Genomic DNA, 12,815 nt, shown 5'->3' with positions numbered 1-12,815 from the left:
TTCGTCATTACCATCAGATAGAGCTGTGTACAAAAAACTACGGAACCATGCAGTGAAGTTGAACAGGAAAAAGAAAGACCTTTATTTCAAGACTAAGACTAGAGTTCCACGAACACATATCTTCGCCGAATAAGCAAGGGTTTCTATAAAGAGTGCAGAGTGCGGTGTTTTTATAGAGTTCTTAAATCTATTATGTTTATAAATGTTACCTCATATATTAAGTTGAGTCTATCAATTGACATGTGTGTGTTATGTACAGGGTATAGTGGTTTGCAAGTTAGATTTGAAATGTATGTTACAATCAATGCCTATGTAATTATAATTGCTGTTGTTAGAAGAGCTTTTGAATTATATGTGCCAAGGGTTAAGATGTGAAAAATGTAGCTTTGTGTGTATGGACAGTATTACCTTAAATAGCAGTTTGTTGTTATATCAAGGCAACACAGAAGATGATGATGATTACAGTAACTCTGATACTGTCTTGTACATGTCCACGGACATAAACGTGATCTAGAAGGGTACTATTGTCAGTGGAGCTTGAACTGTCCCGTTACGGATTACAAGGATTTGGACAGGAAGAGGTCAAAATTGAAATCACCAAGGATAATTGTCAAAATGTCACTTGGAAGTTGATGCATGACGTTTTTGAAGTCTATCGATAAAGGCGGCTTTAGGCAGGGAGTGTGGTCTGTAGATGTTGATGCTGTTGACTGTGGTCGATAGTTTAGTGACTGTGGTAGCTACATGTATGCACTCCAGTCCATCTCTGAAATATGGAGCTGTGTAGGATTGACGTCTTGTGTTAAGTAACAGTCATCACCTCTCCTCCTGTTCCATTTCTGTCTGTTCTAAAGGCCGTTGCTTGTGGCAGAAAATGTTAAGTCTGTTGTTGGCCATTCAGGAAGGTTTCCACGAAGCAGAAGACATCGACTGGTTGCATACAGTTTAAATCCCAATAGATACAATCCGTTCAAACTCAACACGACTTAAGGCAACATATAACTGACCTGGGGAAAAATGAGCTTTGCGCTCAAAGGGGACAACAATTTTGCCCAGTGATTTACCTCGAACTATATCAGTATATGTACAGCCCCATGCTAAAGACAGAGGGTACTGTTCTCGTTGTACTTGGATCGTCCGCTTGTCGTAACCGTTGGGGAACTAAACGTTGTATTTTAATGGACTCTATCGTTTGACCTCGCGAATTTGAACTAAAAGTTATGTGCATCTCTCAACGGCGTTCAAAGCCGATGAGAAAAGCTACATCGAACTCTACTTGTAAAAACAGAAGCTTTGGTATTTCCATGGGCTTCTGGAACATTCACGGACTTGGTAAAAAGTTAGAGGATAGTGAATTTATTAGTCAGTTTACTGGGTTTGACTTCTTTTCCCTAATGGAGACCTGGCACACTGGTGAGTTATACTTTCCTAATTATCTTTATTTTAGCAGTAGTAGAACTAAATCCAAGAGAGCCAAACGAAACTCAGGTGGTATTCTGTTCTTATTCAAAAAACAATACAAAAATCTAGTTACTAAATTGGAAAGTAAAAGTGAAGATATTCTCTGGGTTAGGATAGATAAACAGTTATTCAACTATGACAGGGACATATATCTGGCGTCTGTATACATCAGCCCCCAGAGGTCAACAATTCATACAAACAGAGCGTATGATATTTTTGATATACTTGAAGAAGAAATCTCACTTTACAGTAATCTTGGGGAAATACTGGTGGGGGGTGATTTTAATGCCCGAGTAGGTACCCTGCCGGATCATATCACTGATGACTTTCCAATTATAGATAAACAAATCCTTCCAAACGACTATAATTTCGACCACCCTCTTCCTAGATCCAATATGGATGAAGCACAACCAACAGTTTTTGGAAAAAATCTAACTGATCTTTGCATCAATAGTAAAGTTAGAATACTAAACGGAAGAACTCCGGGAGACCTCCTTGGTAAACCAACATGCTATCAACCTAAAGGGTGTAGTGTGGTAGATTATGTACTAGCAAACGAGGAAGTAGTTCTACGCAAATCAATATTTTTCCACATTGAGGCATTATCGCCATTCTCCGATCATTGCAAACTTATCCTACTGTTAGAAGGAAATTCAGGACCTTTTCAGCAAAAGGAAAACAACTTGCCGACTAGACCTTACCGCAAATTTGCATGGAGCGCAGATTCTAGCGAAAAGTTCAATAGAATACTCAAATCAGCACCCTTGTCCACTAGCATCAATACATTCATTCGCAAAAACTATGAACTAGAACCTGAATCATTAGAACTTGCATTACAAGACTTTGTTTCACCACTACAAGAACGGCAAAGCCTCGGGTAGTGATCTCATTCGCAATGAGATGCTCAAATGCTCAGCGCACATCATTTTAGTACCATTAGTCAAACTTTTTAATCTATTCCTGTCTGCAGGATACTTTCCCCAGGAATGGTGCAAGAGCCACATTGTTGCACTACACAAAGGTGGTGCAAAAGATGACGCAAATAACTACAGGGGAATTTCGGTGACAAGCTGCTTAGCCAAGCTATTCACCTCTGTTATAAATACAAGACTTACAACATATTTAGATGAATACAAACTAATCTCTCCTAACCAGGCAGGTTTTCGGAAAAACTTTGGTACAAACGACAACCTATTTGTTATGGACTCCTTGATTGGTAAATATATATCCGGTAATAAACGGCTTTACGCCTGTTTCATAGATTTTAGAAAAGCGTTTGACTCCGTTTGGCGCGAGGGGCTCAGATTCAAACTACTTAACTCGGGAATAGGGGGGAACTTTTATAACGTAATCAAATGTATGTACGAAAAACCCAACACTTGCGTCAAAACGCCTTCCGGCCTAACACCACCTTTCGTCACTAATAAGGGTGTTAGGCAGGGCTGTAATTTAAGCCCTACACTTTTTAACTTATTCATCAACGATTTAGTGCAGGAGTTAGAGCATATAGAATGTTCACCACCCACTCTACATAACCTATTGGTATCTTGTTTGCTATATGCTGACGATGTCGTTTTATTTTCTGAATCCGATAAGGGATTACAGTGTGCCCTAGACAGACTAAATACGTTTTGTTCTAAATGGAAGCTGCAAGTTAACCTAAAGAAAACTAAAGTTATCATCTTCAACAAATCCGGACGATCCTTCCCAAAACTAACTTTCTTGTTCGGACAGGACAAAATAGACATTGTTTCCTCATACTGCTACTTAGGCATTACAGTAACATCTTCAGGCAGCTTCTCTTTAGCCAAAAAACAACTGTCAAACAAAGCCCGTAAAGCCATATACAGCTTCAAATGTCTAACTCGCTCATCAGTTTCGCCCGATAGTTTACTGAGGATATTTGACTCATGTGTCAAACCCATCCTATTATATGGATGTGAAATTTGGGGTACTGAGAGACTGAACGACACGTCACCGATTGAAATTACACATAACCGTTTTTGCAAAAACATTCTTGGTGTTTCCAGGAACAGTAGTAATATAGCAAGTAGATCCGAATTAGGTAGACTCCCTCTGGACATTGAAATTTCTGTCCGTCTCATTAAGTACTGGTTACGCTTGACGCAATTGGACATCGCTACGCACCCATTGCAGAGAGACGCACTCCTATTTCAGCATAGCTCTGTTACACATACTAATAGCCGTAGAAAAACATTGTTACAGCGAGTTAAAGAAATCCTTGATTGTAGCGGTTACTCATATCTCTTATACTCTGATAGCTCACTCTGTGACCCCAAATATGTATGTACTCTGATAAGGAACAGAATTTCTGATATGTATGTCCAATCATCAATTCATCAAACCCTACCCGAGATATTTGCCTCCAAAGGTAACATAAAAAAAGCCCATTGCAGTTCTAAGCAAGCCACTAGGGGGTCTAAACTTACATCACTTACTCCCTGTCCCAAGAGCTATAAACCACATAAAAATCATGACTATAACACTTGCATGAAATTTGACTACAAGCTTTTGGCGGATTGATAAACTTTCCTCATTTATTATGCAAATTATTTCCTTATTTGCATGATAAGTATTCAATAATGTAAAGCATCACCCAAACTATTCACATGCAATAAATCATGATAATCCATCAATCCTTGCTGGAGTTTTTCGTCTCCAAAAGTAACAACAAAAACGCCAACTGCAGTTCCAAACAAGCAGCTAGGGGGCCTTAATTTACACCACTCACTTGCTGACCCAGAAGCTATCTACCACCTAAAAATGATGAGCCTGACACCTCCAAAAAATTTGGCATCAAACTTTGAAGCTCCGCTGCAGTACCTCAAGTATCCGCTAGGAGGCCCATTATCGAACTTGACCTTCCTCTTTGACACCCCTACCTATCTACTTAATATCATGCACAACCGTCAACAGCTCCTCGAGTTATGTTGGCGACATACAAAATCACGTACACACAAAGCATGCTGCAGTACTGTAGGAAAGCGCCAGATAAATCATTTTCGAACTTGACCTCCGTTTTCACAATATCTACACACCTACAAAAAATCATGAAGATCCATCAACGTTTCCGTCACTTTTTTTGCCTGCATACAAACACAAAAAGATGCAAAGTGCGCTGCAGTACTGTTAAAAAACGCAAGGTTAGCCATTTTCGAACTTGACCTTCCTTTGCACAACCACTACACACCTACCAAAAATCATAAAGATTCATCGAAGTTTTCTTGAGTTATGCTCTTGACATACATACAGACCCACCTAACAGATTTCTCAACCGAAAACATAATCTTCTCCGAGTACAAGTACTCGACGAAGATAATAACGGAGAATGCTGGTAATCATAAACAGATGTGGAATTCGATTAACACATTACTCGACCGCAGGAAAACCCACTCCCCATCTTGTGTGGAAATTGATGGCAAGTTCGTTACTAAACCATTCGACATTGCTAACTACTTTAACAACTATTACACAGATAAGATCAAAGCCCACAGAACAGAAACAGATACAGAGCTTTCAACTCCTACTGTAACGGATCTGATAGATCAACATATTATGCATGACAAGGAATGCCATCTGAATTTTCACACTGTTAGTAGGGATGCCATCATGAAGCTGTTGACCAACATTCCCATGTCAGCAACATGCGGTGTGGACCAAATGGAAAACAAACTAATGAGATTGTCCTCTTTGCATATTGCTGCACCTGTTTGCCATATTGTCAATCAGTCATTAATCACCGGCTGTTTCCCCAGTCAATGGAAGGCAGCAAAAGTACGCCCCTTACCAAAAAACTCAAGAATGACGCTTACTGGAAAAAACAGCCGGCTAATTAGTCTCCTTCCAGTGTTAAGCAAAGTGTTAGAAAGAGTGGTTCGTGATCAGATTTTGCAATATGTAACCATTAACAGCATTATATCAACTGCACAACATGCCTATCGTCCTAATCATTCAACCACTACTGCAATGGTTAAGATGACAGATGACTGGCTGTCAGCTATGGATAGAGGGGAGCTTGTGGGTGTAGTGTACATAGATTTTAGTGCCGCGTTTGACCTGGTTGACCACAGTATTCTGCTAGCCAAACTTAAATCTTACGGTTTTCAACCAGCTGTTCTGCCATGGTTCAAAAGCTACTTATCAGATAGAACGCAACTTGTTTACATCAATGGTCAGTTTTCCGAGCCATTAGGGCTTGAATGTGTAGTACCACAGGGCAGTTGTTCAGGTCCGTTATTATTTACCCTTTATACAAATGATCTTCCGTTAGCCGTATCCCAATGCACGACTGAAATGTATGCCGATGATACGTCACTTTACAAGGCAGCCAAGTCAGTTAGTGCTATAGTGGCGGCTTTACAACCGGATCTTTTAAAGGTGGTAAGATGGGTTAGTGCCAATCGTTTAGTTATGAATGTATTGAAAACAAAGTGTATGTTATTTGGTACTGCACGCAGGCTTGCTCTTTTACCAGACACTTCCCTGAACCTAGTTATTGGTTCAGAGAAGGTTGAACAGGTAATTGAATCAGCCCTCCTGGGTTTGCATATGGACCCATCGCTTTCCTGGAACCTTCACATGAAACATCTAATGGCAAAACTATCATCAAACTTAGCCTATGTTAGAAGGTATGCCTGCTATCTACCTGATACAATGTGCAAGGTTGTTGTTCAAGCACTGGTGTTATCAATCCTGAACTATTGTTCACCTGAAATGGCTAGTGTGCCAGAGTCATGTATTAAGAAGATACAAGTGATACAAAACAAAGCCTGCAGACTGGCCCTAAGATGTTCGTTTGACACACCAATCGCGAAAATGCACTCCGAACTTGGTTGGTTATCAGTGAGAAGTAGATTTAACGTCAGCACTCTTAAGTTATTCTTTAAGATTGTTATGATAGGTGAGCCATATGAGATCTACAGATCACTTATACCAGTTAATGCATCGCACAACTACTCGACTAGGCAATCAGTGTATAATTTTTATCTTTTCAAACCTAAGAACAACAGCGGAAAGAGAATGTTCATTTACAGATCCGTAACGTTATGGAATGCACTACCTAGCAAATTCAAGACCGTATCGGATGTTAGACAATTACTCCCTAACCATGAATGAGAAAGTAAAGTGATTTCATTTCCTCAAATACCCGCCAAGTGCCCTATCGTTTGAATGTAAAGTTTGAACATCCTGATAAAGAGATTGAATTTTAGACCGGAGCACTGAATTGGTCTATAATACTTTATAAGTATGGGGTGGGGGGCGTAACTTTGGTCAGCTATTACTTCCTAACCATGAATGAGAAAGTTAAGTGATTTCATTTCCTCAAATACCCGCCAAGTGCCCTATCGTTTGAATGTAAAGTTTGAACATTCTGATAAAGAGATTGAATTTTAGACCGGAGCACTGAGTTGGTCTATAATGCTTTATAAGTATGGGGTGGGGGGCGTAACTTTGGTCAGCTATTACTCCCTAACCATGAATGAGAAAGTAAAGTGATTTCATTTCCTCAAATACCCGCCAAGTGCCCTATCGTTTGAATGTAAAGTTTGAACATTATGATAAAGAGATTGAATTTTAGACCGGAGCACTGAATTGGTCTATAATGCTTTATAAGTATGGGGTTGGGGGCGTAACTTTGGTCAGCTATTACTCCCTAACCATGAATGAGAAAGTAAAGTGATTTCATTTCCTCAAATACCCGCCAAGTGCCCTATCGTTTGAATGTAAAGTTTGAACATCCTGATAAAGAGATTGAATTTTAGACCGGAGCACTGAATTGGTCTATAATGTTTTATAAGTATGGGGTGGGGGGCGTAACTTTGGTCAGCTATTACTTCCTAACCATGAATGAGAAAGTAAAGTGATTTCATTTCCTCAAATACCCGCCAAGTGCCCTATCGTTTGAATGTAAAGTTTGAACATTATGATAAAGAGATTGAATTTTAGACCGGAGCACTGAATTGGTCTATAATGCTTTATAAGTATGGGGTGGGGGGCGTAACTTTGGTCAGCTATTACTTCCTAACCATGAATGAGAAAGTAAAGTGATTTCATTTCCTCAAATACCCGCCAAGTGCCCTATCGTTTGAATGTAAAGTTTGAACATTCTGATAAAGAGATTGAATTTTAGACCGGAGCACTGAATTGGTCTATAATGCTTTATAAGTATGGGGTGGGGGGCGTAACTTTGGTCAGCTATTACTCCCTAACCATGAATGAGAAAGTAAAGTGATTTCATTTCCTCAAATACCCGCCAAGTGCCCTATCGTTTGAATGTAAAGTTTGAACATTCTGATAAAGAGATTGAATTTTAGACCGGAGCACTGAATTGGTCTATAATGCTTTATAAGTATGGGGTGGGGGGCGTAACTTTGGTCAGCTATTACTCCCTAACCATGAATGAGAAAGTAAAGTGATTTCATTTCCTCAAATACCCGCCAAGTGCCCTATCGTTTGAATGTAAAGTTTGAACATTCTGATAAAGAGATTGAATTTTAGACCGGAGCACTGAATTGGTCTATAATGCTTTATAAGTATGGGGTGGGGGGCGTAACTTTGGTCAGCTATTACTCCCTAACCATGAATGAGAAAGTAAAGTGATTTCATTTCCTCAAATACCCGCCAAGTGCCCTATCGTTTGAATGTAAAGTTTGAACATTATGATAAAGAGATTGAATTTTAGACCGGAGCACTGAATTGGTCTATAATGCTTTATAAATATGGGGTGGGGGGCGTAACTTTGGGCAGCTATTACTCCCTAACCATGAATGAGAAAGTAAAGTGATTTCAATTCCTCAAATACCCGCCAAGTGCCCTATCGTTTGAATATAAAGTTTGAACATTCTGATAAAGAGATTGAATTCTAGACCGGAGCACTGAATCGGTCTATAATGCTTTATAAGTATGGGGTGGGGGGCGTAACTTTGGTCAGCTATTACTCCCTAACCATGAATGAGAAAGTAAAGTGATTTCATTTCCTCAAATACCCGCCAAGTGCCCTATCGTTTGAATGTAAAGTTTGAACATCCTGATAAAGAGATTGAATTTTAGACCGGAGCACTGAATTGGTCTATAATGCTTTATAAGTATGGGGTGGGGGGCGTAACTTTGGTCAGCTATTACTCCCTAACCATGAATGAGAAAGTAAAGTGATTTCATTTCCTCAAATACCCGCCAAGTGCCCTATCGTTTGAATGTAAAGTTTGAACATCCTGATAAAGAGATTGAATTCTAGACCGGAGCGCCGAATTGGTCTATAATGCTTTATAAGTATGGGGTGGGGGGCGTAACTTTGGTCAGCTATTACTCCCTAACCATGAATGAGAAAGTAAAGTGATTTCATTTCCTCAAATACCCGCCAAGTGCCCTATCGTTTGAATGTAAAGTTTGAACATTCTGATAAAGAGATTGAATTTTAGACCGGAGCACTGAATTGGTCTATAATGCTTTATAAGTATGGGGTGGGGGGCGTAACTTTGGTCAGCTATTACTCCCTAACCATGAATGAGAAAGTAAAGTGATTTCATTTCCTCAAATACCCGCCAAGTGCCCTATCGTTTGAATGTAAAGTTTGCACATTATGATAAAGAGATTGAATTTTAGACCGGAGCACTGAATTGGTCTATAATGCTTTATAAGTATGGGGTGGGGGGCGTAACTTTGGTCAGCTATTACTCCCTAACCATGAATGAGAAAGTAAAGTGATTTCATTTCCTCAAATACCCGCCAAGTGCCCTATCGTTTGAATGTAAAGTTTGAACATTCTGATAAAGAGATTGAATTTTAGACCGGAGCACTGAATTGGTCTATAATGCTTTATAAGTATGGGGTGGGGGGCGTAACTTTGGTCAGCTATTACTCCCTAACCATGAATGAGAAAGTAAAGTGATTTCATTTCCTCAAATACCCGCCAAGTGCCCTATCGTTTGAATGTAAAGTTTGAACATTCTGATAAAGAGATTGAATTTTAGACCGGAGCACTGAATTGGTCTATAATGCTTTATAAGTATAGGGTAGGGGGCGTAACTTTGGTCAGCTATTACTCCCTAACCATGAATGAGAAAGTAAAGTGATTTCATTTCCTCAAATACCCGCCAAGTGCCCTATCGTTTGAATGTAAAGTTTGAACATTCTGATAAAGAGATTGAATTTTAGACCGGAGCACTGAATTGGTCTATAATGCTTTATAAGTATGGGGTGGGGGGCGTAACTTTGGTCAGCTATTACTCCCTAACCATGAATGAGAAAGTAAAGTGATTTCATTTCCTCAAATACCCGCCAAGTGCCCTATCGTTTGAATGTAAAGTTTGAACATCCTGATAAAGAGATTGAATTTTAGACCGGAGCACTGAATTGGTCTATAATGCTTTATAAGTATGGGGTGGGGGGCGTAACTTTGGTCAGCTATGAATGAGAAAGTAAAGTGATTTCATTTCCTCAAATACCCGCCAAGTGCCCTATCGTTTGAATGTAAAGTTTGAACATCCTGATAAAGAGATTAAATTTTAGACCGGAGCACTGAATTGGTCTATAATGCTTTATAAGTATGGGGTGGGGGGCGTAACTTTGGTCAGCTATTACTCCCTAACCATGAATGAGAAAGTAAATTGATTTCATTTCCTCAAATACCCGCCAAGTGCCCTATCGTTTGAATGTAAAGTTTGAACATTCTGATAAAGAGATTGAATTTTAGACCGGAGCACTGAATTGGTCTATAATGCTTTATAAGTATGGGGTGGGGGGCGTAACTTTGGTCAGCTATTACTCCCTAACCATGAATGAGAAAGTAAAGTGATTTCATTTCCTCAAATACCCGCCAAGTGCCCTATCGTTTGAATGTAAAGTTTGAACATTCTGATAAAGAGATTGAATTTTAGACCGGAGCACTGAAGTGGTCTATAATGCTTTATAAGTATGGGGTGGGGGCGTAACTTTGGTCAGCTATTACTCCCTAACCATGAATGAGAAAGTAAAGTGATTTCATTTCCTCAAATACCCGCCAAGTGCCCTATCGTTTGAATGTTAAGTTTGAACATTCTGATAAAGAGATTGAATTTTAGACCGGAGCACTGAAGTGGTCTATAATGCTTTATAAGTATGGGGTGGGGGGCGTAACTTTGGTCAGCTATTACTCCCTAACCATGAATGAGAAAGTAAAGTGATTTCATTTCCTCAAATACCCGCCAAGTGCCCTATCGTTTGAATGTAAAGTTTGAACATTCTGATAAAGAGATTGAATTTTAGACCGGAGCACTGAATTGGTCTATAATGCTTTATAAGTATGGGGTGGGGGGCGTAACTTTGGTCAGCTATTACTCCCTAACCATGAATGAGAAAGTAAAGTGATTTCATTTCCTCAAATGCCCGCCAAGTGCCCTATCGTTTGAATGTAAAGTTTGAACATTCTGATAAAGAGATTGAATTTTAGACCGGAGCACTGAATTGGTCTATAATGCTTTATAAATATGGGGTGGGGGGCGTAACTTTGGGCAGCTATTACTCCCTAACCATGAATGAGAAAGTAAAGTCATTTCAATTCCTCAAATACCCGCCAAGTGCCCTATCGTTTGAATGTTAAGTTTGAACATTCTGATAAAGAGATTGAATTTTAGACCGGAGCACTGAATTGGTCTATAATGCTTTATAAATATGGGGTGGGGGGCGTAACTTTGGTCAGCTATTACTCCCTAACCATGAATGAGAAAGTAAAGTGATTTCATTTCCTCAAATACCCGCCAAGTGCCCTATCGTTTGAATGTAAAGTTTGAAAATCCTGATAAAGAGATTGAATTTTAGACCGGAGCACTGAATTGGTCTATAATGCTTTATAAGTATGGGGTGGGGGGCGTAACTTTGGTCAGCTATTACTCCCTAACCATGAATGAGAAAGTAAAGTGATTTCATTTCCTCAAATACCCGCCAAGTGCCCTATCGTTTGAATGTAAAGTTTGAACATCCTGATAAAGAGATTAAATTTTTAGACCGGAGCACTGAATTGGTCTATAATGCTTTATAAGTATGGGGTGGGGGGCGTAACTTTGGTCAGCTATTACTCCCTAACCATGAATGAGAAAGTAAATTGATTTCATTTCCTCAAATACCCGCCAAGTGCCCTATCGTTTGAATGTAAAGTTTGAACATTCTGATAAAGAGATTGAATTTTAGACCGGAGCACTGAATTGGTCTATAATGCTTTATAAGTATGGGGTGGGGGGCGTAACTTTGGTCAGCTATTACTCCCTAACCATGAATGAGAAAGTAAAGTGATTTCATTTCCTCAAATACCCGCCAAGGGCCCTATCGTTTGAATGTAAAGTTTGAACATTCTGATAAAGAGATTGAATTTTAGACCGGAGCACTGAATTGGTCTATAATGCTTTATAAGTATGGGGTGGGGGGCGTAACTTTGGTCAGCTATTACTCCCTAACCATGAATGAGAAAGTAAAGTGATTTCATTTCCTCAAATACCGCCAAGTGCCCTATCGTTTGAATGTAAAGTTTGAACATTCTGATAAAGAGATTGAATTTTAGACCGGAGCACTGAAGTGGTCTATAATGCTTTATAAGTATGGGGTGGGGGCGTAACTTTGGTCAGCTATTACTCCCTAACCATGAATGAGAAAGTAAAGTGATTTCATTTCCTCAAATACCCGCCAAGTGCCCTATCGTTTGAATGTTAAGTTTGAACATTCTGATAAAGAGATTGAATTTTAGACCGGAGCACTGAAGTGGTCTATAATGCTTTATAAGTATGGGGTGGGGGGCGTAACTTTGGTCAGCTATTACTCCCTAACCATGAATGAGAAAGTAAAGTGATTTCATTTCCTCAAATACCCGCCAAGTGCCCTATCGTTTGAATGTAAAGTTTGAACATTCTGATAAAGAGATTGAATTTTAGACCGGAGCACTGAATTGGTCTATAATGCTTTATAAGTATGGGGTGGGGGGCGTAACTTTGGTCAGCTATTACTCCCTAACCATGAATGAGAAAGTAAAGTGATTTCATTTCCTCAAATGCCCGCCAAGTGCCCTATCGTTTGAATGTAAAGTTTGAACATTCTGATAAAGAGATTGAATTTTAGACCGGAGCACTGAATTGGTCTATAATGCTTTATAAATATGGGGTGGGGGGCGTAACTTTGGGCAGCTATTACTCCCTAACCATGAATGAGAAAGTAAAGTGATTTCAATTCCTCAAATACCCGCCAAGTGCCCTATCGTTTGAATGTTAAGTTTGAACATTCTGATAAAGAGATTGAATTTTAGACCGGAGCACTGAATTGGTCTATAATGCTTTATAAATATGGGGTGGGGGGCGTAACTTTGGTCAGCT

This window comes from Branchiostoma lanceolatum, chromosome 16 (assembly GCF_035083965.1).
Source record: "Branchiostoma lanceolatum isolate klBraLanc5 chromosome 16, klBraLanc5.hap2, whole genome shotgun sequence".
In the NCBI taxonomy this organism is placed as follows: domain Eukaryota; kingdom Metazoa; phylum Chordata; class Leptocardii; order Amphioxiformes; family Branchiostomatidae; genus Branchiostoma; species Branchiostoma lanceolatum.
The sequence above is the reverse complement of the archived record's forward strand: the minus strand, read 5'-3'. Positions refer to the sequence as shown.